Source organism: Physeter macrocephalus, chromosome 1 (genome assembly GCF_002837175.3).
Source record: "Physeter macrocephalus isolate SW-GA chromosome 1, ASM283717v5, whole genome shotgun sequence".
Taxonomy (NCBI): domain Eukaryota; kingdom Metazoa; phylum Chordata; class Mammalia; order Artiodactyla; family Physeteridae; genus Physeter; species Physeter macrocephalus.
The window spans coordinates 62711768-62738997 of NC_041214.2; the positions used below are offsets into that span (position 1 = coordinate 62711768).

The following is a 27230-nucleotide window of genomic DNA, read 5'->3' on the forward strand; positions in this document are numbered from 1 at the left end:
GAGAAAAATTATCTACACAAAGGGAACTGTCAAATTTCCCTTGCTTTTTCTATCAAGAAGCATTACTTTCGGGGGAAGGTGGGCTGATCACTTATTTGAAGTTTCCTACAAAAATAGAGAGCACCAGATTTCCGAAACATTTGTTCTTGAGAAAAGAACCACTAATACCTAGGAAAAAAATGTTGAACAGGAAATGTTTGACCAATGTTGCATCACAAGATATCAAAAGAATTTCACTTTGGCTACTTCAGTGAATCAAGTCAGGACATTCTTGATTTTTTCAGTCTCGAGCTTCTACAAAATGAATTTTTAAAACAAAATTAGTGATACTAAAATTTTTCTAAAAGTTTCCAATGAGTGAAATAAAGTGAAACTCTTCTTCTAGAATGAAATGTAAAAATGTATTAGTGCTGAGAGAGTAGATAAACAACATTAGTGATCTGTGAATAGCATTCAGGAAATTCCATTTATCTGATGAGCTGTTGGCTAACCGAGCAGTGTTTCATATGTCACCAGCTAGCTAAAGCTCCCCATTGTGTACACAGATTTCCTTTAAAGGCATTTTAACATCGTTTTGCACATTAGGAGATAGTTTCTTTAGAAGTGAATGGCAGACCCAAGGAAGGAGTCTTCTTCCTAGTTTTCTTTTTAAATTGATGTCCGTCTGCACCTCACAGCACAGTAATTCCACAAATCCCTAACTCAGGATCCTTGTCATAGGACTGCCTGCGGCAATCAGCCCATGGTTTCTTTTTGAACAAGCTTTCTTTTAACACTTAAAGCCAGGGATGATTTAACAGAAAGTGTCTCAAGTCGGTGAGCTACAGCCCCTTTAGACTCTACCCAAACAAAGCTACTAATGTGTGGTCAGTTTCTTGGCAACTCCAGTCTCGGCTGATAACGCCCCTGCTTGCTATTCTCCAAGGAGCCGGCTGCTGGAAGACTGCTCGGAACCTCATCCCCTTGGTGCTCCTGATGCGGGCGATCCTCCGACTGCTTGGCGCCAACCACAACATGCTACCCACCGTGAGAGAGCAGGACGCGGGCTGCTCTAGTCAGGACTTATCGTCTATCATACTGATTGACGAAACCAAGAGTGAGCAGAAAAAATAAACACGAACAGAGGCTGCAGTGTATGGGCCAGTCAGCTGGGAGTTTTAGTATTTGGCCTTGGTGATCCTACTCTCATGGTAGGTTATCTTTTCCTTGTGCTATCATTTATCATAACTTTGAGGGCCAGGGAGAGAAACAAACCTACAATTTTTCTATTGGTTACATTCATTAGACTGCTTTCCTTTTTTTTTTCTTAGCACGCCTTCCTTTGCCCCCCATAATAATCCCATCCCCTCAATAGTATTCCCCAAAGAACGGGGAAATTAAATCTCAATACAGTTCTCTCCCCCTTTTACTCCTTTTCCAGCATAGATCATTGCAAGTAATTAACCTTTGTTATTCCATCAAATCTAGAATGCAAACCTCCACGTTCATTTACTTAAGTCAGACCCAGTAATAAATCTGCTTCTCTAGCAGCTCAACTCAATGAAGATCCTGGATGTTGTTCAGTTATTCGGATTACTAACATCTTCTTAAATAATGGCACTTGACTTTTTCAGGCACAAACCATGTTTTGTATTGGTCTTGACAGCCACTATAAAGTACTCCCCCAAGTGTCAGTAACAAAGATGATTTGTATGTGGCTTGCAGTCTTCCAGTGTTCTAATAGCTTTCTCATTCCAACCCAGGAACATGGAACACAGGGCAGCTGGTTAAAGCTGATACAAGCATTTCTTCTCTCAGCAGGCTATTCTTGCATAACCATTTATTTTGCAAAGTTTTAAAGTGCCTGAAGGATTTAATTATGTACATAGACAACCCTTATAAACTCTATTCTAGGGTTTTATTGACTTTTGTGCTGGGCAGCTCTTAGGCATTTCAATTAAGTGTTTTTATAAGAAAAACTACAATATCGTAAAAAAAAAATTCTTTATAGATACTTCCAAACAGTTTTTTTTTTCCCCATTCTAATTGAATAAACTCTATTTAATCGACAGAAAAATTCCAGGTTAATTCAAGGTTTAGTTTTTCCACTTTGGAAGAATATAGGGTTGGAGTCCCACACAGGTTTGGGAAAATGGACCTGCCAATATCAGTGAAGGAACCAGGGCAGACAGAGGGGGACAAGATGACTCTGTAACATACTCTGAAGAGTCATGAGGCTACCCGATACTGGGGAGTTTACTTAAACTCGTAAGGTAAAAACCAAAATGTAAAATTTTACATGTTCCACTTAACAAGTGCAGAATAATAAATTACCAAATTCATTTGGAGCACCCGCCTGACAGGTCTAACCCTCAAAAGTCTCCAGGAGACCCCAAAACCGCCTTTGTCTGCCTTCTTCAATTGCAGGGCTCAAGTATTTACAAGACTTCTGCAAACCTGCCTTCATTACGATGTGGGATATTTCAGTCCCAGCAGGTGGCCAACAGGAGACCAGACCTGCCCGTGAAATATGTGATACTTTTTCATATACTTTAACCAGAAATGTGCCCCTCTGCAACTCTCCTAACTGTTCTAATTTCCCTTTCTCCTCTTAATCTCCTCAGCAAGCCATGAGCTTGCATTAAAATCTACCTAAAACATTTCACCCACAGGCAATGTAATTCTGAAACAAGCAACCAACATTTCACAGCTCTGGAGTAATAGATTAATTTGAACCTAATGTTGCTGTCGTTTACTGCTCCAAATGTTCTGGTGTAGACATAGCCCCCAGGCATGGTGCTGTGGCATGCACAACTTTGGGAGCCGGAGCTACAGTTGGCTTCACATCTGTGCATCACATTTGCCATGTGCCTCATTATCCTGCACCCCACTGTGCCTACCTGTCCCCCTCAGCTTCTCAGCCACAGGCGATCCAATTTTTTTCCCCTCCAACTAAGAATCTTTGTTCTCCTTCTAACTTACTACATTTTTGCGAGACCTCTGCACCCAAGCCGTGGGGATTCAGTCCATGTGAACAGCTCAGGCCCTTTAGACTCTTAATTCTCCATTAGGAAGAGGAAAATCACAGCATTAAGTTTCTGACATGCCACTGCATAAATTGTGCCATTTGCAGAATCTACCAGAGTCTGTGACCAAACATGGGAGCGTGTAATAAAGCCTGGCGTTGTTGGTTTTGACTTTAACAAGTTTGGTCGGTTTCAATTATCTGTAAGCAAAAAAAGAGTAACTTCCAATTCCAGATTTAAGGGGGACCAAAAAAATATTCACAGAAAGGAAAGATCATCACAACAGAAATTAAAACCAAGGGTCTTGAGCTATTTAAGGAGTCAGCATTTCAAAGCATATTGCCACAAATAGTTGACATATACAACGCCCACCCCCCAAAACAAAAAACACAAGGCTTTAAAAATACATGTAGTAACCAGGCCAAACAGCTGCTTAAATTTTAATCCTGCTTAAACAATAAAAGAATGGTATGACTCTTTTATTGGTTTTCCATTGGAAGTGTTTGGGGCACCCATTTAACAAGAGACAGAAGAAAGTTTCAGTCCTGCCAAAATTATTTAAAATATGCAAAACTTAAATAATATCTGTCGTTATTATTTTAAAGTGTAGGTGTTATCGATAATAATAGCATCAATAATGAAATATGTAAAAAGCAACAGAATACTGGTGTTTAGATATAGAAAAACCACCACCCTTGCCACAAAATAGAAGAAAAAATTCAAACCAGAGGAGTTAGCCTCAAGAAGACCAAAGCTATGAATAAGGAAATTTTAAAACTTATCTACATATTACATATGACAAGCTGGATTTAGACAGTAGTCAACACGTACGAAAGGTGGCTTAGAGCTCTTTGCTTATTTACTTGTGTGACAGGAAAATAACTTACTGTGGGAGATAGGAAATTAATTAGTTTTAAATGATCATTTTCATAAAACTAATACTTTAAAAGGTAAGTCAGATTCAAACAATACCTACAACCGATCACTCAGATTTTTAATCCCTCAGAGGAGAACAAAATTGACGTCTAGGAAGAGAATTTTTTAAATGCCTTCCCCAAGTAGAAATATGCTTTGCTCTAGAAATTGTATTGGATTTCCACACCTCCCCACATAATCCTCAAAATCTACACAGTACAGAGCACTGAGTCTTGTACATTTCATTATATGCTTGAATTAATTTATCCTATATGGAATTTGTTACCTTTACAATAAAAAAGTCGCTATTCATTATTGAGAGTAGACAGATGGAACATGTTCAGCTTAAGACATCAATAAGAAGAGAGGGAAAAACTTATAATCCATGAGGCACAGCTTTCGCCATCTGGTAGTTCCCCACTTGTCTGCCAAGACTTTTTCCCCAAATAAAAGTGAACGTTTCTCTTTGGAGTTAATGGAACATTCTTAGATACTGACCCCGAGCCTGATTTATTGATAATAAGCAACCATACAATTAAAATATTTTCCAAAAATAATCCATATTGTAGGGGAAAGTTTTGAGCCTAACTGAGAAAAAAAATTAAAACTACTCTTTCCCTAAAAGCATTATCAGATGAACAAAACAGTTTTTTGCTTTGATAAGTAATGAAGGCCATTGAACAAGTTATTTCATCCCCTAGAAAAACACATTGTAAGCTACATAAATACAAAATGGTGCAAAAGAGAGGCTGGCAGTCTCAGGCTCAGACTATGTTTACACAACATTCCCAAGCTCTTTTTCTGGCAGATGATGCCTGATGTGGAAGGCAAGAGGCTCCATGGACAGGTACACCCCAAGCCACAGCTGTTACAGCATCCCTTTACTAGACGGCAGCACACAAGCCTACCACTCTTAGAAATATGTTAAATGCTATCATATACTATAAAACATAAGTAAATCATCCCATCTATTAACTAAAACAGTGCATATACACTTTTCATGTGTTTACCTCTCCTCCTACGTGTCTGCTTCCTATTGCTGTTGTTCTTTGCAGTAAGCTCTCTCATCATATGAAAGACATAGGGCCAGTTCTTTGTTTATTAGTGCACTAGCTCCAGATCCTCTGAATAATATTAGGAAACATACACCCATTTCTCTGGCAATTGTCTAGCATTTAAAAAGATCCTTGTATGGAAGAAAAGCTAACTACCTAATTTTTGTATTCCAGGATTAACAAAGGACTTTACTATAACAATGTAACAGCATATAATGAAATGTACAAGACTCGTTGTTACAATGTAACAATGTTACATGGTGACATTGTAAATCCTTAAAAGAATTTCTACAATTTATTAGCAATTTAGACAATACACATTTATTAAACACTTACTATGTGCTTAGCTCACAACCCCCAAAATGTGGACTAAAATGTGATGGATATGCTATAGTACTTTTGACACTGAGAAATTTAAAAAAAAAAAAAACCTTACTGGCATATATATAAATGAATTTTGGGACACCAAGGCTGACTACACAAAATATATTTTTCTCTAAATTGCCCTGTTAAAAATGTGATGGAATAAAATTAAACCAAAGCTTGAATCAATATGATACCAGCTAGGTGATTTTCACCAGTTGCTCTACTGAGCTGCTCAATTTCCTCGTCTTTAAAATGACAATTATTATAATGATACCTACATCATAGAATCATTATGAAGATTATTAAGATAATACGTGTAAGAGCTTAGGATAGTACCTGACACAGCATAAAAATAATATATTAGCTATTATTATTTTTATTAAGTTTGCTTTCAGAATTTTTAACAAATTTTAAACCATTTAACATCATTGGAATCATATTAAAATTATTTGTGAAAACTACCCCAAACCAATTAATCCAAATCTATGAGGGTAAATATAATGTGTAGCTAGAATTGAGACCCTCTGATGAAGATGTTAAAATTCTACAGATTGGCAACCCCCAAATGATTTGCTGTGGTTACTTCCTTGTGTTCTCCTGCAGCAAAGCCTAGCTCAGTGATTTGCATATAGTAGATGTGCAATTATCAAATAAAATAGAAAACTGCTAAATCTACCTCTGTTTGCATTGCATGAATCTTGGTCTTAGAGTTGTTTCTACACATGGTAAAACACATTCAAGAATGCATTCCTAAGCATTGCTCAGGGAATACCCTTTTGTCTCATATTTATTTGACCTCTCTCTGTTCATCTCTTCCTTCAGTACCATTATGGGCTGAATTACATCCTCCCAAAATTCATATATTGAAGCCCTAACCCCAACCTAATACCTCAGAATGTGGCTGTATTTGGAGATAGGGTCTATAAAAGTGGTTAAGCTAAAATGAGTCATTAAGGTGGGCCCTAAACCAATCTGACTGGTGTCCTCAGGAGAAGAGAAAATTTGGATGCACAAAGAGGGACCAGAGATACACACACACAGAGGACAGGTCATGTGAGTACACAGAGAGAAGGTGGCCATCCACAAGCCGAGGAGAAAGGCCTTGCAGTCTGTGGTATTTTGTGATGGTAACCTTAGAAAACTAATTCAACTCCATTTATCTTCCCACTCATTGACTCATCCATGGGTAGGGTTCCAGGATCGCCCTCTCTCACAAAGGTTCTATCGCCCAACATATTCTACAATGTATCATATTTATTTACATGTCTGAAAGCCCACAAAACTGAGATTTCTTAAATTAGAGACTGTCTAATTTATCCTTGTCTACCTAACATCTACCCATGTACCTGGCATAACTGCTGAATGAATGAGTGAATGAATGAATGAACAAACACCAAAATGATTACCAAGTCAAATAAATGAAAAATGAGTGCTTTATAAAAAATGGAAGCGAAACTCCCATAACAGAACATTTTCTGACTGTTTCAAAACCCTACACCTGATATGTAGTGCCACCTACTAGCGCCACTGATAAGCAAAGCACACGGACATAAATATCCAAAGAAAAGGACAGAACAACACACAGTTCTATGATCTCTGGACTACTATGCACAATTCAATCAAAAAAACCTACAAATATTCCTTGCTTAAGATCTGCAAATCTTCCCTGGCTCCTTGCCCGAGGCAGAGGTATGTTCACTCTAATTCAAGCCAATCTGTATCCTTTCTACTTTAAGGACTGTAAAAGTGTTGCTGAGATTTGAAAATCTGGCCTGATATGGCAACGAGCTTTTAAAAACTTTGATCCTTAAGAATCTATTTTTAAATAAAGTTATGTGGTAATAAAATGTGAAAGTCTGGATTGCATCGATATAGAATTATGGAATTGTTGATAAGTAATAACATTTTGGGTACAATGACTTTAAACATAGTTTAAAGCCAGAGTCCTAGGATACCACCCCTGTATTATGGGCATTTTCTATCACTCATTCATAGCGCAAAAAGCCAGAAGGTGGCCCTCAGGGATTACACACAGTGTAATGACACAACAGGGAATGAAGGTGAACCAAGCAATTTAAGTTTCAGTCTCTCCCCTTCTATAATTGACTGGAACTGAGGTTACAGAGCCTCCTTCAAAATTTGTTTTAAAAATACAATAAAACAGTGTGAGCGGACATCTTATTTTTATTGGTACTTACACTCTGCATACAATTAAGCACAAACTTGCAAAGAATTAACCACTCCACCAACCCATTGCATCTGTTATCAAACTTGCAGGAGCCAGGAATGTTTTGAAGGGAAATGGGGGCGGGTGACCTGAAGCCCACTCCCTTGGGTCAGTGCATGCTGGGAGGGGAAATGAGCTACAGAGCAGACAATTTTCAGCTTCAGTGGTTTTACTTTCTTTACCAGGCCTCACGAAAACACACTGACAAAACAAAGGACACAAAATTAATGACCCGTGCATTCTGTCAATTGACTCTTAGTAGCAGTGGCCAGTTCACCTTAATTTTTTTGTTCACATTGAACATGTAGCCCAAGGCATTGGTTAAGGTTCACTTAAGAATTCTTCAAAGGCATCACTTGGTTTTCATTAATTTGTTAACTGTAACTTCTCCTTTCTGCTGAGGAACCCACAAACCAAGTGAAGGCCTTTATGCAAAAATGAAAGAACAAAAGGTAAATGTTTGACCAAGCAGCCCTTCTTTCGCCTCCAGAGCAATCATTTCTCCTTCATGAATATTAGAGTAAATTATATCCATCGGATTTTTCTAGAACTTCAACTATATTTAAACCTTCTTGATTTCTCAGAAATCCAAGTGTCAACTCACAGCTATTGTAGAGGGAGAAGTAACATTGTAGCTTGTTATTTCTGTGAGTAATTATTTCCCAAAGACTGTGGTCTTTAACCAATAATTGTTTATGAAATCTAATTTGCACATACATAAAATATGGTCAATATTTGGCCTTGGGACTTCCCTGGTGGCACAGTGGTTAAGAATCCACCTGCCAATGCAGGGGACACGGGTTCGAGCCCTGGTCTGGGAAGATCCCACATGCCGCAGAGCAACTAAGCCCATGCGCCACAACTACTGAGCCTGTGCTCTAGAGCCCATGTGCCACAACTACTGAAGCCCTCACGCCTACAGCCCAGGCTCCGCAGCAAGAGAAGCCACCACAATGAGAAGCCCGCACCCCTCAACGAAGAGTAGCCCCTGCTCGCTGCAACTAAGGAAAGCCTGCGGGCAGCAACAAAGACCCAATGCAGCCAAAAATAAATAAATAATTGATTAAATAATTTAATTAATTAATTAAAAAATATATCTGGCCGTAGATAAAAATTTAAGAATCGACAAAAAAGCAGTAAGAATTCAAAAAGATGTATAATGGAATTTAGTACTTCCATATCTGTACAAAAATTATACCACCTTTAAGATGATGGTAACACTTTGAATTGAAATTTTCTTTTACTTACTGGCCCGCATTGGACAGTTTGATATTACAGTAAATTTTTCTATTTGGTCAAAAGTTACAAGAAGGTTCATCTCTATGAACATCTTTCTTCGTAAAATTGCTAAAAAGTTGAACAGTTTTCCAAGGACACATAAATAATGAATACTGAGGCACCAATGGCAGGGTCTGAGTTTTCTTTATCAATTTGAAACCAGAATATAGGGTGAGGCAACAGTTGCTTTCAAGCCTCGCAGGAAGTTGGTAGTTTCAACATTTCTCTTTATTAAAAAACAGTATCAAGACAGTTCTAAGTGTGACGGAGTCTACCATGAGGCCATTTGGTAGTTTTTAGCAAAGGAAATGGATCCCATGAAGCAAATGTACCATTCCTTTCTAAAAGTTTCTCAGACAGTTATAAAATATGATAGCAATGCTTGGTTGGTACAACTTCACATTAGTTGCATCTGTCAGCATTTCCATTACAAACCCTTGATTTTCAAGGTTTTATAATTCAGCTGTGAAAAGTTGCTTTAGAAAGAAAGTTGGCAAAGCAGTCTCAGCCAGGGAGTTTATCAAATCGAACAAATCTTTGTTTAGCTATCTCTCAGTTCTGTGAGCCAAGGTCTACTCCCAGTTAGACATGCCAAACTTCCAGTGACTTCAATGCCAGAGAAAGGTTTTTTCTCTCTCTTTAAATTCACTTCACAAGAGCTTCTCTCATTCTTGCTTCAGAAGCCGCCAGGATCCAGCTCATATCCTGTGTAACCCAGTGGGAGAGGAGCCACATCATATGTAACCCTGTAGGACATATGAATCGAGTCCTGGCCAAGTGTCTCCGGCATGAAATGTGGTCAGCACTACAGAGAGATGTGGAACTTTTGAATATGTGTGCAATTAAAATGTAGGCACATCATACTACTGCTTGCAAAGTGAAGTGGTACTAATTTATTAAAAGCCTTGTTGACTGTGGGAGCATGTGTGTGTTTCAGGGGAGTTCTAATTACTTAGCATATGAATTTATTGCTACACTGTCTTTGAAGAAGCAGAGGAAAAAAGACAATCCGAACCATGTATATCATGTACAGCATACCTGTTGTATAGTCTTTGATATACATTTATTTAATTGAGATTTTGATGTTGGAATTTATTATAAACTTGTTCTTGCTCAGAAGTGGGTGTAGTTCAGTTTTAGTCAAATATAAAATTACACTATTTATAAACTTATAAGAAACTTAGAAGAGATAGCTCTGGACAGGATAGTATAATAGTTCATTTTTAAGATTGTATCAAAATATTTTGTAAGGATCCCGGGTTTCGGCACCAAAAAGAAAAAAAATTTTGTAAGATATTTATCCTTACATGCAATAAGTTTCATCTAGCTATTTATTTAGATAGATATACTAGTCTAGATATCTTTGACACATAAAAATACAAATCAGACAAAAGTTCTTCACAAAATCAACTTTAAGTTTGAGAGGGGAGAGAAGACATACCATGATAAATGCTCTAAATGCTAGGCATCAGAAGAGAACAGAAAAGGTGTTTCACTAGATCAGAAAGTGGAGATTTATGGGATATGCCCAAGGGCATATTACTATTAATAAATCTGTACTACAATATAGTAAAATATTTAAATATAGTAACATTCAAATATTTAAATTTGATATAAAACAAGTTTAACATTTACAACTATAATGTATAGTTTTATAAATACTTAATTTATATATTTAAATATAACATCCATTGAATTAATAATAGTCATGTCTCAGACTAATTCCTTCCTTATTAACAGTTTACACTTAGAAGTATCGTCACAACAAATCTGTTAACAACGTTTGAGGCTGTGAATTTACACATTCTAGGTAGCTGGCCTACAGAGACACTAAACGACACCACATGGCAAATTCAGGTGTCATCAACAGTTTTATAAAGGCCTGGCCTCGTCCGAAGGCTTTTGTAGATGGCAGGCTAGCAGATGGCTAAAGCCAGGTATGGTTTGGGTTTGTTCAATGTCTTAATCTATTTTCAAACTCTGGATTTGGCAAAACCAAAACCACATTTTGCCAAGTACTTTCTGCCTTAATTTTTAAGCCCATGTGCATTTTCAGTGAAATTTAATCCACATGTTTCTTATTTTTTTACACTTAACTCATCAAATATTTTTCTCTAAGAGCCATTTGACATTCAAAAGCCTTGTGAGTCTTTTTCAAAACTAGAAGTTATTCAGCTTTTTTTTAAACTAAAGGTTTTTAGCATTTCCCCCCCTCAAAACAGGAAGTCGCAATCTGCCAAGTACAAATGAATGTGAACATGAACACAATATGTTAATCCAATGCCAAAAGGCTTGAATTTGGTTGGAAACTTCAACTTCACAAAAGTGCCCACAATTTTAAAAAAAATATTCCTTTGTGAATCTGTCTGAACCTAGACAATGACTGACAGAATTTGAATTTTAAAAAACGAACCTTACCAAAGCTGACCAATGAGAGGGGCAAGAAACACCTCTTCAGCATTTCACAAAAGGAATTCTCATCATCCATTTGTAAAATGAGCAACTGCTGTTTCTTTCTTTCTTTAGCTATTATATTTCATTTTCTAAAAATTGTTTGGAATATACACCAGTAAGAAATAAATTAATTATAAGGACCTTAAAGTTATATATTTTCATGATAGAAAGACATAGATTTATGTATTATATATTTATTCAGAAACTTTATTGCTTATGGAATACATCAGTGTATACTTCATATTATTTTTTGAATTTATATATTTGCAGAACATTTTTCCCAGAAAAAAAAGCAGTGATAAGTTTTAGAATGGCTTAATACAACTTAATGCCAACATATAAATTCAATATAAACGTACTTAGAAAAGCAACCCTAACAAAGAAGCAATCAGACAGCCTACCCTCATCACATTTTAAACTTTGTAGCCCAGCCATATTTTACACAGCTAGGCTCATGGCAGGCACCCAATACATTCTTATCAGATTAAGTTGAATTGAATCCGATAGCATAAGTGATGAGTTATATTGTGATGATCCAAAGAATAATGACACTGTAATTCCTATAATATATTTAATAATTTCTTGTCAAAATCATATATATAAGTTATTCCTCATAACTATTGTGTGATGCCATTTTTTTATCAATTCAAATTCTCTCTTCTGAGTTCCCATGGCCATTAAGTTACAACTATGTTATAGCACTGTTTCAGGGAGGAGAAAGTGAAAATCTTGGAGTGAACATCTGAAATCAACCAGAAGCTGTCATTGGGAAGCAAAAGCAAGGCTGAGGTCTATGGGTGTGATGAGTCATCTAGCATATCCCAAATACCTTTCCAGGAAGGCAATCCCCAGAACCCATCATCAAAGGACTTGGCCTCTAAACCTAGGAACAAACTTTCAGCTTTTACTCTAGCCCAAAAGTCATTTTTCTCATTTTCCTTATGACACTCAATAGATAAATCAATAGATATCTTTTTCCTTTTTCATACCTTATGTGAGGGTTTATCTGAAAGTAATATTACCATGTTTGTCAAGAACACGAAAACTCAGGAAACTATTATTCAACTTGGTTTCTTTTTTGTTTCTGAGACAATGTGCTGTTAGAGTGGTGAGGTCACTGTCTGAGATTCTCAAGCCAAGAGATGTTCCAAGAGTCTCTCCTAACCCAATTCAGCAGATACTCATTTGTTCATTCACCAAATGCTGGTAAACACCTACTTTGTTCCGGACACTCTTCATGACCAAAGTTCTTGCTCTCTTGAAGTTTACATTCTAATAGTGACTTCACCACTTTAATAGCACATTACCTCAGAAACAAAATTATTTTTGTGCATTTCATTTTATTTTTAATATTAAGAAATCACATTGAATGTTACTTTCCCAAATTTTCATGTTCTTGATAAACATGATAATATTACTTTCAGATAAACCCTCACATAAGGTATGAAAAAGGAAAAAGGTATCTATTGAGATATCTATTGAGTATCATAAGGAAAATGAGGAAAGAAAAAAAAAAACTTTTGAAAAACATTCCAGAAGACTTAGAATGTTCTAGGGCAATGAAAAATGTTGTAAGTGGACAGAGAAGGCTGATAAATAATGCAAACAGGAGAGCAGAATGATAGCTCGAGGTGTAGTCTTGAACTTCACCTAGTCCAGCAATGGCAAAACCAGGACCCACCAGTGTCCCTCTCTCCTCACAATGCGTGGTTAGCTTTGCTGTTAGCAGACCATAGAGCCAGATCACAGCTTCTGAAACTGTCCAAAGGATCAGAGATCTACCAATGCAAAGGATGCATGAGAGTTGAAACCTATTTGACTTCCCCGATAATCCAACTCCTTCATATTTAGATAACTTGCCCATGGTCACACAGCTACTAATTCTTCACATTGCTTGCAATGGTTTTCATAATTGACAGAGAAGCAAACAGCTTAAGTGGAAGAGAAAGGAAAGCTGATATCCACCAAGTGCCCAGGACACAAAACCAACACAATATCTCACTTAACACACCAATCTTGTGAACTAAGTAGTATCCCTTTTATACATTAGAAGCCTATGCAATCCTTCCTAGTCAGATACCATACCTAAACTGCCAAAACAAACAAACAAACTTGCAGAATCTGGTTTTTCTCTGTGCTTGTATTGCCTCTTTTGGACACTAGGTATAGGGACCCTCTCACGGGGGACGTAGGTAGTTGTAGATTATTAAACAAAACAAAATGGTGTAGCTCAAGGGAAGCCTCGATGATCAGCCTCTTTATTTTTCTATTTCCTCTTGAGGTAAATAGGCTAGAAGATGTGAAATAGTTTGATCTCCTTGGAAGTAAGATGTTAGTTTAGAAGCTCAAAATAATCTAGTCCTAATTTGCTATGGCAGCACAGACTTTATTGGTCAAATTAATTACAATTGTCTAGTGTTTGCATCAAAATCTTGTGTTGTTATGACAACCATTTTCAAGCCCTGACTTCTGTATTGTGGCTTAAACGTGATAAATTCCCACTTTCAGAAGACATCCAGCTGGTAAGCTTACTTCAACTGCCAAGATGATGTCCCACAATTTCCACATCTGCTTCAACTCCTCTGTCACAGCCTCATTACTAATTTTTTTCTCCATTTTTTAAGAATTGGGATAATTTTGTTTCCCTGGAGCAGGCTGTAAGTGCACACCCAAGTCAGACTTTTATTTATGAGTGGCTTCAATTTACGGATGAGATGCGTTTGTACCTTATGTTCCGCGTAAGTCCTCTCCTGCCTTTCTCAATAATTTGACTTTATGACAAAATTTAGGTGATCTCGAACAAAAAGAAAACCCAAAGATATTTAACCCATTTTAAATATTCATTCTCTAGTTTTTCTAGAATTCTGTCAGAAAACTCTTCAAAAATACTTAGCCTCATCTAGTTTCAAATCAAACCAATATAAATAATGGGTAGAATTACTAACCTGCAGGGAATGTCATCCTAAATTTCCTGGCGCTGACTATGTAACCATAAGCATGACTGGTGTATTTACTGGAGGCAGTATATACTGTATAATGTTCCCTGAAAACTCATGTAACTAATGCAATATGATAACCACTAGGGTGCTACTGTGACGTAAAGGACATAGTACAATCTTATCCAATTCAAACAAGAAAAAAAATGGTTGACTTTAATGGTCCTGCCCTCCAAACAAATACATTGCCTGTTCTACTGAACTTAAAATTCCAGGTTATATATGTTATCCTGAAATAAAAGTAATTCAGTGGCATACACATTCCAGCACCAACATGTGATTTTACTCTTTGATCAAATATTTCTAACAGTGATTTTAAGGAATCAAGTGCTATGCAGGACATGACATTTACTGAGAGAATGTAAGAGGAAAATAAATGGATTCAATAGCACAGATTTCAAGTTGGCAGAAGATGGAACTAGTCTAAGAGGAGACATGTTTCCACTCGGGGAGTTGTTGGATGTTGATATCAAAATGTTTTAAGCTGGATCCAGCAGATATGCTCAGGCATCAGCAGAAGGAAATTCAGAAAGGTAAGCTCTGAACCACAGAACAGGAAAGATGGAAGAGAGTGTCGAGGCTCCCTGCTCTTACCTTCTCATACCCTCATTTCCAGGATCTTACAGATGTGGAAACGGAGCTGTAATTTCCAAGGGTCCCAGTCCCATCAGAGCAGCCTTACAGCCATCTAACTTCCAAGATGCCAAGATGCTGATTGTCCTGAAATAAGTCCTAGGGCAGGAAGAGCTGGAGCTGGGCAGAGACGGCTTCATGGCAGCCTTCCAGGGAGACGGCCAGCACAGTGATAATGGATGTAAGACGAGTGACTCATAAGATATTAGAGCTGGTTTTAAAAAAATGAATTAAAACGATATCCATGATGAAAGAAAGAGAGAAAGAAAGAAAGAAAGAGGGAGGGAGGGAGGAAGGTAGGAAGGAAAAAGGGAAAGGAAAGGAATGGAAAGGAAAGGAAAGGAAAGGAAAGAACAAAGCTAGAGAAGTATAAATACCCTGGTGTAAATGTACCTGGCCTTCAGCTAAGGCTACAATATACATTATAAACACCAAACACTGTCAAGAGCATTTTAAGAAATTGGTCATCCCTTTCCGCCACTTTGTGAGTAATACTTGGGAATGGGATAAAAAAATAATAATGGCCTCCAGGGAATGTTTAAGAATGAGGTAATTTACATGCTTCTTCCAGAAAATATTAAGTGTATCCTTCTCCTCTGCCAGGATAGTTTTGAATTTCTGGCATCAAAGCTGAAATTTTCTACCAAAGTTGATCAATCTCCTGTTACCACTTTGTATTTGTGTTGGAGTAACAGTTTATTCTATGCAGTGTTAGACTGAGGCTAGTCAGCTATTTAATCTTAAGGTTTTTATTCAGGGCCTCATTGAAGAAAATCCCCAAACTTCGTGTAGACCAATTTTTGCGCAATTTTTCGATACTAATTCTTCCGATTTGGGGACCATGGCAACTCAGCCAAGGAGGGTGAAAATGATTACTTCTCTAAAGAAAGACCTTGGTTTATTCTCTTCTCCCTTCCCTTTTTTCCTTCTATCACATAATATTTTGGCTTTTTCTCCACCATCAAGTAAGACCAGTGAACTGTGGAACAGCTGCCTGAATTATGTGGATAATTGCTTCTACTTTCTTTAGAGATGTCAAATATATATTGTATTTTGATACATGCCTATCTTGATATCTTATTTCACAGGAAGGCAACTACCATGTGCAAACAGAGGTAATGAATGCATTAAAAGAAAAAGTAGATTTTAGAAACTCATGACAAATACATTGGGGCAGAATCATAGAAAGATCGTAAAAACCGGAGTGTAGTGGTAGGAGGTACTTTAGAGTTTATTTACTCACAATCACCTTTTTCTCACAGCTTTGAAATTGAAGCCCAGGGAAGTAAGGCAACTTGCCTAAGCCATAGATTATTTCCAGTTGCTCATTTTAAAAAAGATAAATCCATTGGTATCTCCATTGCTGTTCTCCTGAATTCTGCTGAGTTGATTGCCATATTAAACCAAGGATTAACCTCTCCTGCTCCAATCCCTTCACCAAATCCTTCCTGGCTCCTTTCTCTGACCTTTGTGCTTCTGAGTTTGTTGCTGTAGTTATTGCTTTTGGGTTTTTTTTTGTTTTCCTTTTGTCGTTGTTGTTTGGTTAGGTTGTACTAGCTCACCTTTTAGATAACACTTACTTCAGGGATTTTGTCTAGCAACTCTGAGTATACCCATACCAATTTTCTGTGAGTGAGGAGTGATCAATATGACTATGTCATTCAAAGTCACAAAATGAAAATTTTACACAAAGAATTTAAGCACCTCCACTGCCCTAAAGAATTCTAAAACCTATCAAGTCACATGGAGGTATTTAAGATTAATAATATCAACTATTATCTGTTTTCAGTTAAAAAGTGCCTTCATAATGTACCCACATGTTTAATCTCATTTAATACTTTAAAAAAAACCAATAAAGTGACCATTTTAGCATTCCTATTTTATAGATAAGACTGAGGCCACACACTGGACACTGACAATGTGGTATCTGGGGTTTGGAATCCCAAATCTCAGTCACTGTCTACTTTACCATTAATGAATACAATTCTTCAAGTTGAAATACTGAGCTACTATGGCCGACACTTCCTCTATCAAGGTCTGTCCTAATGAGTCGCGTCATATTTACCAGGTCAAGGAAGCCAAGACAGAAGCCAAGACAATAGGGCAAAGTGTCCTACACATTTTTTGTTTTTGTTTTCTTAACTGCTGGCTACTTTCTCTTGGAGAAACAATTTGGGCTGCCCTAATAGCTATCACTTTGCAACTCTCCATGGTTCAATCTTTTTTTCCCACATATCTTAAGGTAGTGACTGAAAACTTATGTTATCCAATATGTCTGGCTTAAAGATCAGTCCTGAGAACGTCATTTAATATTATGATTAGGTTTCTTGGTTCTGTTGTGATCATGCTTTTTCTTCTTTTCCTTAAAATGTCTTCTATTTTTCAGTGTAAGGCCTACTTGAGTCCAGGGAATATTGACCAAAAGCATTCAACAAAGAATATATTCACTAAAAGCAGAGGAGTGTACTGAGGTAAGTGCCCCGTCTCGGGAGCCTGATTATGTGGATTCAAATCTCAACTTCACAGCTCACTAGTTGTGTGACCTTGATCAAGTCATTTAATCTATTTGCGCCTCAGTGTCCTCCCCTGTAAAATGGGGTCTTAGTAGAGTTTAATGAGTTAATGCTTACAAAGTGCTTAGAATAGTGACTGACACAAAGTAACTATTTACATGTTACCTATTATGATGAAAGCATGTATAAAATGAAGAAAATGGTCATTAATCTCTAATTTTTTATCAGTTGGTATTAATAGCTTTGTGTCCCTTTATTTTTTGATAATGCTGGATTCCCTGACATTTGGTCCACTAAATGTTTCATTTACATTGGTTCCAAAATTGGCTAAACTTAGCACATTGTGAAATTTGCCTTTTAAAAAGCATATATCCAGTGACCAGAGTTCTAAAGAGCTCAAATTGAAACTAACAAATAAAACTCATCTGTTGTGATATGTTCATTTTCATTAAAAAGACATCAGTCTGCTCTGTGCTTCCATTAGAAATAGAACTTAATCTCTGACAGGCGTTTCTCATTTTCCAGTTATTCTCTAGGGAGTATACATTGGCATGCTGGCAATGATTTTTTTTGGCTCTGTACTGTGGTTGCAAATGGTGTCATTGTTCTTGGTTAAATCTGCGAAAAGTCAGCCTACCCCTCTCATTCTTTTGGCTTCACGCTAAAGTAGCCTTCATGGCAAAGAACTCTATGAGTTTATCAGTCTTTATTCACTGCCCATATTCCAACATGATCAAAGTCTGCTAAAATAGCTATACACTGAGCTTTATTTTTCCCTCTTTTTCAGTTTCTACACTTGTCGAGGATGATAATATATGTTGAAACAAAATCTAGATTTTTCTATTTGTTGGTCAATACAGGAGTTTCTGAGAGAAACAAGACAGGATAAATAGTTATTCTTAAATTTCCTTGCAGGCAGAGAAACAGGTTTGGTTGTCACTTGTTAATGCATTTTGTCACTGAATATTTTAAACTATTTAGTCATACTTAGGACAGATGTTCAACAAATCATTAATGAAAAGATGGCCGTTAATGTGTGTCAGAATTCAGTGTATAGATTAGCGGTTGGTTCCAAGGATATGATTCCAAGGACATGAGAAAGAAACAATGAAAAACATTCCATGATCATAGACTACTTTTTCCCTAAGTAGTTTGTTCATTCTCTTTGGAATCCTACTTGCATAATAAATTTTCCTCTCAAGTTGTTTCTTTATGAACAGTGTAAACATTAACAGCCTCTGTCTGAAATAGTAGATCCTAAATAAAAGTTAAATTAATGTAATTTTACATTGTTATAAGAGCCAAAGTGATACTCTAGAAGACAAAAAATTTATTTTACTAAAAGATCTAAACTATATTTCTTTGGCTTTTATTCAATATCAGATGTTACATGCATGGAGAGCACTATGTTTATTGACTAATTGTGCAGTGTGTCAAATTATTGATGTAAGACATTCAAAGTTCTGTGTAGATCAGCCACAGTCAGTTTCTCCTTTTTTTGCAGGAAGAAGGAAATAGACACACAGGGCTGAGTCCTTTGCAAGTTCCATTATTTGCTCATCAAATAATTATGGAATGTCTAGATTGGGCCGGGCCCTGATCCAGGTGCTTGGAAAATTTGGTGGATAGATCAGAAGAAAGACATGCTGCTCTATAGGAGCTTCCACTGTAACTTTTAATAGCAACATCCTAAATTTTAAAAATAATAAGTCTTTGCCACTCCTGGCCGAAGACTGCTGCAGACCAAAGGCACATTATTGATAACAATATGCCTTTATTTCACAGCATACTGGCACATACTTTGGTATTTGACTATCACAAAGGAGAATAGGCTTTTGTGCCTAAAGTGCCCTTCTTGACCAAACTCCTACTCAAATGAAAAAGCTCAGCTCCAATGCTTCCTCCAGGAAGCCTTCTGACTCATTATGGAAATCAATTTTAGGTTACACAACATGTTTCTCAGATATCAAGGAAATGATGTCTCCAACTCCCATATCACATCAATTCCTTATTTAATCCCCTCGTTTCCCAGCTTCTCTTGCACTGAGCTAGAGCCATGTGACTGAGTATGACAAATGGGAGGTAAACAAAGGTGATGAGTCACTTGAGTCTAGGCACTTTAGAGTCAGTGATTCTTCTCCATTGCTCTCTTCCTCTCCCAGGGTAATTAACAAGCCTCGTGTTGCAATGGTAGCATCACAAAGAAACCTGAGTCCTCAAGCTCATTTCTGGAGAAACCTCCACCAACCAGCACTGAACACTGATAGAGAGAGAGATCTACTGTTGCTGTGCTAAGCCATGAGATTGGGGGATTTGTCTGTTGAGGCAACTGACATTAATGACTGTGACTAATACAGTGACAGAAAGAATGAACTTGTTTTGTTTTTGCCCCAAAAGGCACATCTCCTACATAGGAGACAAGGAGTGATGTTAAAGATGCACCAGGCTGCTACCACCTCTACAGTGGCTGGAGCAGGGCTGGGGATGGGCACTCCTTTCCCCAGTTTGGCTGCCTCTTTCCCAAACACTTTCTCCTGTCTTTTCTCTTGATCCAAAACAGGAAAACTCATAAATCACCCTTTAACAATGAGCTGAGTATACATTAGCTATTTGTTACTTTTTCTTCAAGATAAAAGGTATTTAAGTCCTGTCACTGAAAATTGAAGGAGCAGGAGCTCCTTGTGTAAATCTCTCTTTAGATCATATACAGAGCACTTCACACACACACACAAACACATACACACACACAGAGTCTACTTTTAAACATTCTTTTACTCATAAATAGGATGGTTGAAAGAAAGGAGAAAGTTAATTCTAGATTCCAATTAATTTCAACGCTGAAATATTAAAGAAAATCATGTTTGCTTTCTTAAAGTAAATGGAAGTTAGACTATCAAAGATTAGAAAAGACTGCTTCTAATAGCTCAGCCGCATACCAGGGAGATCAGCTCGGTGCTGTGTGACCACCTAGAGGGGTGGGATAGGGAGGGTGGGAGGGAGAAGCAAGAGGGAGGGGATATGGAGATATATGTATACGTATAGCTGATTCATTTTGTTATACGGCAGAAACTAACACACCATTGTAAAGCAATTATACTGCAATAAAGATGTTAAAAAAAATAAATGTACTTTAAAGGGAACAAATAAATGACTATGGAAAAGAAAAAATAAATAAATTAAAAAAAAAACATAACCAGCCAAAAAAAAAAAGGTTGCTTATAATAGCTAAAAACAAGGGCCCGTTGCTTGCTTAATAATGTCCCTTTCCCTGATTTAGCATAAAGGAATTGGGGAAATAGGGGAACATGAGTATAAATCCTACACTCTTAATGAAAGATTTACTATTAGGTAAAATTATTTCTGCTTCTTTTTAATATGTTAAATTTCATACTACATTGATAGAAAGATAACAAACAAAAACTATTTTTTATTCCATGTGGAAAAAAACAATTCTGGACCAGGATGCTAGTTAAAGTAAATGTAGAGATAGGAAAATAAACTATGGTATTAATTAACAGATTGAAAGGAATATGAACACTTCCATGCAGGATAGATTCAGATGTTAGGTATTCTAAGTGCAGGATTGATAGCCCTAGAATTTAAACCTGAAATCTAAGTAGATTTTTCCCAATGTCATGATATACTTAACTTCTAAATCCCTGGGGAAATTTTGAATCTAACATGCAACATGGGAAAATAAACACCACCCTGTGCCATTTTCTCTTCCATAAATTTTTGCTTTGGTTGCTGGGAAGCTCAGAGATAAAGAGTCAGTACTTTCTTATAGTTCTTTCCAGAACTGGTTATTAAATATGCTGCCTTCCCCCTTTCTTCTTTTACTCTTCAGTATTTATCTTATGATAATAGTCTTGGGTTTTGTTTTTTTGTTTTGGGGAGGTTTTTTTGGTACCTGTATTTTTCTTGCAAGCTGCCTCAAGGACTTTGTGGAAATAATGGTGCAATAAATTTTTAAAAACCAATAAATTTTAAAACAGCGCAGTGTCAGGTACAAATATGATTGCATTTCTGAAACTATCTACTCCAAATGGAACCACAGAATGTTAGAAGGGAAGGGGTCTTAGAAGCCATCTAATCCAAACGCTTGCTAAGTAGATATGGAAGCAGATCCAAAGAAGTTAATTAACTTACCTAAGACACACAGATAATTAGGGGCCATTTCTCCTGTAGCATCTCATTCCCTTTCACTATGAGATGTATCTCTGCTTCAAATACAATGTTCACATCAGCACATACTATATTGGCTTAATTTATTTATTTTTCACAAGTTTTTGAAGCTCTCTGTGTAAAGAACAAGTACTTAAAGCTAAAGTGCTAAACAGAGACCCACTCTCATCCTTTCCACAGACTGTTGCTGAGGCAGCTGCCAAAGGAAGGAGATTATTCCCATGGACTCCTGCCAGGAGCTGGCTGGGGACTCTGCTCAGGACTAACTGTTGCTCTGAGTAGTTATATTAGTCAGGAGCTAGACCTGTCAGGATCTCTACCAATTAGGATATGCTTAAGCGGCAGCAAAACAGAAAGAAGTTAGAGAAAGCTCAGTTGCCAATATTCTTGATATATAAAACCCCAATCTTTGGGGAAAGATTTTGTCAACCTTATCCTGGGCTATGATATATGGTAAATAATGGCATCCTTGAGCTGTTCATTCTAAATCACTGCACCATCAGTGGGGTAATTGGCAGGGCTGATCCTGGTCACACAGGTCATGTTGTGGCTAATATATAGGATCTTCTTCATAGGGCTCTGCACTGATAAGATATGGCAGCTGGCATGATGGAATCCAGACAGGCAGCCGGACGTGCCGTGCGTGCAGACAGAGATGGGCTCCAAAGACACTCTGTTATTTGAAAATCAATATATTCACAATATTCTTGCTCGATAGCAAAAATGTGCAACAATTATCTGGCAAAGTACACTTAAGAAGCACTCTGATGTTTTATAGATACTAATATTAATGTCTTTAACTTGCAGTTGTAAAGGTCCAATTTTCAAAATGGTGAGTTTGGAATTTGACACAGAGATAATCATTGGAAGATTCAGGCTCACAAGCCTTGCTGTTAGGTTCTTTTCAGGTTAGAGATTGGAGTGAAGGGGTGTGTGACATCAGAGAACACCAGAAGGAGAACAAAGTGGTAAGTTAATGCATATGGAGTCAAATACTTTACAAAAGGTCTAATGGAAGAGGCTGGGTTCTACCCCATTATTGACTACATTTTCCCATGCACACCAGGTGACATATCACATTCCAATTCTTCCTCTTCACTATGGCACTGGGGTAGTCAGTGGCTAAGGAGTCGGGAGCACCAGGCTGTAAAGCCATTCTCCACTAAGAGGACACAGTGACATTAATGGATTTCCGGGTGTGAGAGCCTCCCAGCATTATTGCTTCTCGAAACCTCCTTGATGTCTTCAGAAGTCTCTAATCTGTATCCTGCCAAGAACAAACACTATACATAGAGCGTGCTAGTTACGAGGAACACAGCTGCCAGTCTGACATTCAGGAGGGTTTTCACTTTATTTCTTACTCTAAATGATTATCTTAGATTAAAATCAACATAAATAAAGGAATTAACAAAGGAAACTAACCTTAGTTAGAGACAAATTCATAGCTACACAGCACCATAAATCTCACGACCAATGAAGATATTGGCAAATAAATTCTCCTCAGTGTTGCCCACAAATGCATCTGCTAGTAAAGTTATGCATTAGTAAGTTTACTTCCTCTCAGTAAGGCCTGAGAGATTCTGTCATTGTTAGTCATGATCCTAAATTACTTAATATGAGTTGCAATTTCAGGCATTTGAAAATTATGTACCCATAAAATATGCAGGGTGAAGTAAGCAAACTATTTGCTATTTACTTCTAAATATTTAAATGGTCTTCATTAGTTATCTACGAAGCATGCCTCAGTGAGGTCAGCATGGTATTCATTGCCAGGCTCACTTTCAAGCCAATGGAAACAATGGAAACAACATCTCACTGAACAGGGAAAGACAGCACACAATTCAGACATGATAGTTCCTAAGTTATCCTCCCATTGTTTCATTCACATAAAGCGATATCTGATCCTATATTATACTTGGTCTTTTCCCACTGGCAATTTGAAGAAATACCATCAAAAAAAAATATTGTAAAATATTATGCTTCCAAACCCTAAAGTAATTGCTTAATATGAAACATAGGGGTGTAGAGACAAAAAGTTGCCTGCCCAATATCAATTCTTTTTGACCTTACTAATAATAGATCCAATATTATTTAAGGCATGAAAGAGGGTGGGGGATAGAGAGAGTTAGGCAAGAAAGGAGGAGGGAGGGAGAGAAGGAGGGAGGGAGGAAGGAAGGAAGGAAGGAAGGAAGGAATACATTTCCCAGCTTGCCTTGCAGCTGCACTGGTTCTGGTCAATTAGATATACAGTTATCACTGGGTAGGGGCTTCCAGAAATGCCCTTCAAGAGGAACTGACTTACTGGCATGCACCATTCTTCCTTGTTGTTCTTAACATTTTTCTTGCTTAGAATGTGCACAAGATGGCTGGCACTTTGCAACCATCTTGAGAACGTGCGGGTGGAGGTCACACCTAATAACAGTACAGCAGGAAGCTAGAAGGATCAGGATTCCTAATGACAACATAGAACTGCCGTACCCATGACTGGCCTCCAGCCTTCATACTTCTTTTAAATTTTAAGCCACTATTTTGGAGTTTCTGTTACTCATACAGATAAAAACAAGGAAGTTGAAAAAGTATTGGCTTGAGGCCTGGTTTCTATTCCTTGCCCTTCCATGAACCATGTGGCCTTTGAAAAACTCTCTTTACATCTCATGACCTCAGTTCTCTTCTCTTTATATTGAGTTGGGCCGAATGATATTAAGAAAACACCTTTCATTTTACTAGTTGTGATTTTTAACTACCCATCTTTACTTTTCCAATACCATCCTTAAACGCCCATGTGAAAAAGAAAAAACTTAATATTGGGTTGGTGAATTTTAAAATAAAAGAAGAAGAAGAAGGACAAGTAGTTACAAAGCCTAGACTCCACAAACCAGCAGATGACAGTTTAAACAAGTTTTAATTAAAGTAAGCTAATGTTTTAATAAATGCCATCACTAACAGAAAATATTTTGGCCTCTCGAAGAATCTGACTAGGATAGGTAAACTGAGGCAAGAAGGAGTTGCCTTTGCCTTGCCTTTTAGCTCTATTTAGGAAAGGGACTTATGAGCCTTGGAGGGTGGGCAGGAAGGAAGAGATTAACCCCGGCCCAGGCTGTTCCACTCTTACGATGGAGCATTAGCCTATTTGGGGGTAGCCCTGGGTCAGGGTGGAGCTCAAGGTGGTTGGAGCTCTGCTGCCCTTGGCTGGAAAGGAGCCTCCCTTCTCTAGTCCCCCTACTTCTTCTTGAGTGCTTCTGGGGTGTGGTAGGAAGGTGACAGAAGAACATATCTATAGCATAGTCCATTTTTGCAGAGCCCAACAGTTCTGCAGGAGTACACAATCTGTAGTTATTAGCCACCTACTGTGTATATGCCATTTTGCCATGGGTTGGAGGTACTAGAGAAACACAATGTCATTCCTCGTGATCCAGAGATGCAGGGAAAATTGGGGAAGACTCCTGTAATTTCATCTTACTCTCCCAACTGAAGAATTTATTGTTAACACATGTAAGCCAGAAGTCACTTATTCCATTCAGGAAGATTTCCCCTAATGGCCTGGTTTAGTGCACATTGCAAATAAGCACCCTCAAAAATCTCACAGAATTTTTCATAACCTTCCTGCTAGTAGAGGGAATAATGCTGAAAAAATTTAAATATGTGTATTTAAAAATCCCACAATGACAGCCAATTAGTTTATTGTTTTATTCACAAGAAGCAAAAAATTATATCTATTATTAAGTCTATATAAAGTTTCTATGTCCCCGTCTGGCAGAGCCAAGCAATCTTTCTCTACCTACAATGCCCTTTACCACATTGAAACTAAAGCATCTGGGATGGAAAATATTTGATATGCCTTTCATACCAACCTTGTGAAAAAAGATATATGTCTAAGTTTATGGCGGCAAACAGTGTCATTATCTCTCTTCCTCTAATATTTAACCAATCTGAACACTCAGGGGAAAAATGTTATCTGAAATCCAACTACCTTATATACATTCCCTTGGTCTTCTTTTGACGATTCAACCAGCTTTTCTCACAAGTATCTCAAATACTTGTTTGGAAAGCTTTTCTCAAGTGGGTGTGCAAACAGGAGGAGGACTGTTCTTTAGCAATCCCTCCTTATAAGCCTCCAGTGATACTATCTTCTTGTACTTTAGTTAATGAAAAGATAAATATGGTTTGTGCCGTGCCCAGCTGTGTTTTTCTTGCACTGAGGAATTCACAAAAGGAAAATTTTAAATCATATATTTATCAGTGAACAAGCTTGCTAAAGCAAATAGATTTCAGTCTCCTGAGTTTGCTTCAATAAAAGATTAAACGCTAATAGTGCAATTTACCACACTCAACAGATTTATGAATAATCAAAGTTTGGAGGAAGGCCAGGCCGTTTAAGAACATTACCTAGCAAACAGATGCCAACAGTATGTAGACATCTTCCCTGTAGCTACGCAGCTGTATTTCCTATCACAGGATTCAATATTGACTGAATAATTGGCCTTTACAAAACATTTATTAAAACGCACCGTTTACCACACACCCAGTGCTTGTTTAAGTAGTTCAGGCAGGGAGGGGGATGGGGACAGGGGAGACACACGAGTTCTTTCTAATTACTGAGTGGATTTAATTAGTAAACAGCAGCAAGTCAAGTCTGGAATTGTTAGACCAAGGTGCTGAATTGTCAAGGAGTTCTTTAAGGAATAAAGGGACTAAGCACCTCATATTCAGTTCTGGAATAATACTTTGCATTATTACTATATACATTACTGTAATGTAGATAGATAATATATAAAATTACTGTATCATAATACTGTGAGTGGGGTTACTCTCAGTACACCAAAGCCCATTTTCCATGTGCTTACTTGAATGTTCTAACGTTGCTCCTTGGTGGCCAGGCTGCCATTATGTGGCTGCCCTCGTTTTCTAAGATTAATATGCTTAGGCATGGAGAGTTTGTTAAATGTTGTATCTACCTTAGGTAGCATGTTAAGTTAATGATTAAATGAGGGTTGGCATCCCAGGGCCAAGTTTCTCTAACTCTCTGAAAGAGATTTCTGATTTCTCTATCTTATATCTTTGTATCCAGCTTGAAAAAGAAAAAATATCAGCTGATTGATTCGCTGTGATAGAAGTCACCTATTAAAACATCTCCTTGCTAACAAATGTGGAATATGGCGTGGGCAAAATGCTCTAGTTCGAATGCATTAAGCTTAGTTATGATGAACTCAAAACACACTCACAGTGTGACTGAAAAATGAAAACTATCACCATGCTTTACAGGTTAACCATGGCAGAAAACACAACTGGATTCCAGGTAATCTCCTGCCAAATTAGAACAGGTTTCCTAACCTTTCGGCACCCTGCCTAGGAAAAGTGCTGTCATGCTGTCTGTAACAGGGATTCTAACCCCAGCCTCACTTGACGCCAGGAAAATGAAGGTATCATTTACCTCTGGCGTTCAAGTACACCTTGAGTAGCTCCTCACCTTGTGTAAGACTTCTCTGACACCTAAGGCTAATTATGCTAGTTTTTCGGTGCTCTTTTTAGTTACGTAAAACCTTTGGTGTCTTCAATTTTACTTGGACTTTAAAAAGAGAGTAGGCTTCATTATGGCACAGCTT

At 37.5% G+C, this 27230-nt stretch overlaps 1 protein-coding gene across 8 annotated transcripts in view; it reads right to left on the bottom strand.

The window, feature by feature from the left end:
- MECOM (MDS1 and EVI1 complex locus) overlaps positions 1 to 27230 on the bottom strand; it is a 568489-nt gene that overhangs the window by 152324 nt on the left and 388935 nt on the right. The window contains exon 1 of one of the 8 annotated variants that reach the window (XM_024124283.3): positions 14891 to 15021. The exons of the other annotated variants lie outside the window; for them this stretch is intronic. The gene's annotated coding sequence lies outside the window, so the exon portion shown is untranslated. Of the gene's footprint in view, positions 1 to 14890; positions 15022 to 27230 lie in introns of those variants that run through there. 8 annotated transcript variants of the gene reach the window in all.